Here is a 4,069-nt window from a genome sequence, read left to right on the forward strand (position 1 = left end):
TTGCTTCGTGACGGATCGATAACCGATAACAACCGGGTCGAAGCATTGCCATGCAAAACAGCTCGTTAGGCGTCTCCTAAGGTCTCGCGCGCTCGCGTGCCCGCCTTTATCCCTCGAAAGACGCCTCGAGACGTTTGGTTGGCGCCTCTTCCCGTCTCCTCCTCGTCGAGGAGGAAAACGGGGACGGAACCCTCCGACGGAGGAGAGACACAGGCTTATTATTCCCGCGGTCTCCTTCACAAGGAGGAGGAGGAGGAGGAGGAATATCCCCGTCCAAGGATCTCGTGTAATACTCGACACGTTTCGCGGAGAACGGAAGATGGGGGCAATTAGTGGGCTGGACGAGGCACCCAAACGCGCAGAGAGCACTAGTTTTCGATCGTTGGAGAAGAGTGAAAAGATTCGAGTCGATTCGAGTGGCGGATTCCTTTGGTAATTCCTTCCCCTCTCGCTCCGATTATTCTCTCGGTTACAGAAGGATCTTTAATGAGCGGGCTTGGACGGATTCTTCTTCAGATGTTTATCGAGAGGAGGATAATATAACGAGATTGCGATCCAGGCCTTTTCTACCATTTTTAAATTCAAACTGGATTCCTCTTCCTCCTCTTCCTCCTTCTCCTCCTTCTCCTCTATCCAAAAAATGGACCGAAAAATCACACTTCTTACGACTTACGTCTCGGCTATCCACTAAGAGGAGAGAGAAGGGAGACCCTTCAGAGAGTAGCGTAATCCACGCAAAGCGGCGTACACGACGTAAACGCCGCCACTCTCTCTCTCTCTCTCTCTCTCTTTCCCTCCCTCTTCTCGCATCTAGCATCCTCTTTCGCATGCGTGGCGGCTGCGGTCTCCGCGTTGTTGGCTGGCTTCACCGGTTGAATCGGAGGCCGAAGGTGCGGGAAGATAGGAGGGGGAGGCAGGGTGGTTACTAATTGTCCGAGTCCTTCACCCCCTCATCAACGCTGATTGCCTAAATCTAGGACCCTCGAGCTCTGTCCTCACGATCCTGCCTCTACAGCCGCGAGTAGTCGGCAGCAGCAGGAGGAGGAGGAGGAGGAGGAGGAGGAGGAGGATCCTCTCTGGCATGTTGACACGCGCGGGAATCGTTGGAATACTTTGCGTCTACCGCCTTGTTCCATCCCTTCGTTCCGTCGGAGGAGAAATTTTCTGGACGAAGGAAGAAGGAAACGGAGGAGGAAGGTTTGTTTGTTTTGTTGAAATTTGCTTCTTTCGCGATGTGTAATTTTTTCCTTTTTTTCTTTTTTTCATCTGTGCTCTTAGAAAAAGAACGAGACGAGATATTCGAGAAGGATATTTCGAATTGTCGCCAATTCGCATCGACGAAAATAAGATAGTTGGTTTGGTTTAGTTTCGGTCGATTGATTTAAGAATCTGCCTAACGGGATGAAGAGAAACCGTAAACGATGATGAATTCGAAGGCTGGTTAAGCTTATTATTCGCGTAAACCATAGGCAGGTAAAACGTTAGACAAGGGCAAAAGTCTGTTTCGGTTATTCGGTTATTTTCCATTTTGAAACAAGTGCAGGTATTTTGACGACGATTTCCACGATTTTCTCCGTGTAGGTACCGGTGATCCATTAGAAGAAGAGCTGCACGCTATCCGAAAAGGGCTCGTCAAACATCGTCCATTTACGAGGGCCGGGGTGAAAAATGGCGAGGCGAGGAAGTCCGTCCTCGGAAAGTCGATTATTCCGCCGGTGATTCGGGGCGCTGATTTTTTTCCTCTCTTCTCCCGCTGGCTGACTCAATTATTCGTCGCGATTCTTTGAGCAAACATTAGTTAGTACCGACTGGCTCGCGCGCACGGATTACCTCCGATCGGTTTGACTCGGTTCGTGCGGCGACCCTTCATGGTTGCTTGCTTCTGTTGTCTACTCGTCAACGAACAGCCCCACGGCGACGGGGTGTTAACGCGGTTCTCATTTTCCCTCTCGTTCCCATCCTTCTCGTTCAATTTCCCCCAAAAAAGCGCGCCCCCTTCTTCTCCAACATTTCCAAATTATTACAAATTATCACAAAAATTTATTTCCAATATCGAAGCGTCAAAATTGCCGTTGATTAGGCATTCCTTTCGAAAGGAAAAAGAAGGGAAAATTTTTTTCAATCGCGCAATACGCGGATAGTTTTCTTCTTCTTTTTTTTTTTTTTTTTCACCTCGAGCGTAAAATATAAATTTTTGAAATTCGAATGGCGGAACGGTGATAAAATAATGGGGGAGAGAGGGGAAAAAAATATCTCGAAGCTGATCGAGACGATTTCGACTGTAGTCCGGCCGCAAACATCGGGTCTCCGAAAACGAGGAGACCCGCTCGCTTTTCCCGAATCCCTCGCTTTTTAATATTCATCCCATTTTCCCGAGGCATTCGTTATCAGAGTTGATAACTCGGTCGGTCGCTATTCACGGGAAATTCCGATGGTTTTCTTCGGAGGGGAGGGGGAGCTGAGTTATACCGTGTCACCGAGATTAACTGTCCACGACTTTCATGCACCGGGTTGACAAACGTATCCGGCAACGATCGAGCGAAAACGAAAACAAACGGGGAGAGCAGACCGACAAACTAAAAAAAAGAGAGAGAGAGAGAGAGATAAAGAAAATAGAATAGAATAAAAGAGGAGAGGGGGGAGGGAAAAAAAATGAAATATAAAAAAAACACGTGGAACCACCCCTTGTGTCCTAGGTTATGTTTCACGGTGACATAGTGGCGGCAATGGAGGCTTTGCCTATCGTAACGCGATATCCGCTGGAAATGTCGAATTTGAAGTATTCCTCGTCGCGTTTGCCGCACGGAAATTACCGGTGCCCCAAATTTCACGGTACCGCGCCTTTTTCCATCGTCGAACGATTACTCTCACGGCTTGACCGGTAGAGAGAGAGAGAGAGAGAGAGAGAGAGAAAAGAGAGAGAGAGAGAGAGAAATGTGCGTGTGGAAAAAAAAAAGTTTCGTCACTCTTTGCTGCCGTTTCCCCGAGCACCATCAACGAGATCAACTCTCTCTCTTCTCTTTTTCTCTCTCGTTCGAAACACTCGATCGCGATCGTACGAGGTTTGAGAGACACTGCCGTTCCGCTGCTCTATCGCTACTAATACAGATCTCACGCGCTCCCCTCGATATAAACCATTCTCTACCCTCGTGCCGTGTGGCCGTATGGGAACCCATACGTGCACACGCAGCAACCTTGAACGACCACGGCGGAACGGCTATTCAGATTTAAATCGCGTCAAAAGAAATATGGATTCCCCTTGCACAGCCACGAAACATCTTTCTGGGACTGTTTTCACGCGTGCAAGACGTGTACCGTTTATTTAAGGGGAGGGGGGATAGATCATCGTTACGAATACGATTTCCAAATAGTCGGTTTCGAAATAAGTTAGAAAATAAAAATTGTTGTTTGACGGAGAAATAATTGAAAGAATGGCGAGTCGAAGCAATATTTTCGACGTTGGAAGAGGAAGAGTAATTTTCGAAGGAAAAGATCGAAGAGAGGGGGGATATAGAATCGAAATTAAATTTACGCAATGATTTGAATTTTATTTTTGCATCGTATCTCTATATATACCATCTGTTTACATTAAATTAGATCTCTGGTTTATAAATAATATTAACATCTCTGTCTTTTTTTTTTTTTTTTTTTTAACCATCTGAGTTTCTCGCACACGCTCTTTCGCATTTTCTTCTATTCCTCGTCTCGAAGAAAAAAAAAAAAAAAAAGACTGTACACGTGGTAATGATATTTTCCTCTCTCTACAATTGTTATTATCTAACTATCTACACGTATATACAAATTCTATGTACATATATAAAGTATGTATTCGACTTTTCGAATTTTCAATCGGATGAAAATTTCTTCTAGTCGAATATCAGAATCGGCATCGATCAAGTTCGCGTATTCAGCGTCGCGTTTCCTCGGATCATCCAAAATTCGCAGTTTACCTCATCAACGTCCTCGTAAAACCGAAGACATCACAGGTGTAGATTTTACTTTATTATTCTTTATCGTCGTTGTCGAGTTGCATCCCGAGCGTGAAGAGTCGACAAGATTGGAGAAAGGC

Source organism: Apis dorsata, unplaced genomic scaffold (assembly GCF_000469605.1).
Source record: "Apis dorsata unplaced genomic scaffold, Apis dorsata 1.3 scaffold_348, whole genome shotgun sequence".
Lineage (NCBI taxonomy): Eukaryota > Metazoa > Arthropoda > Insecta > Hymenoptera > Apidae > Apis > Apis dorsata.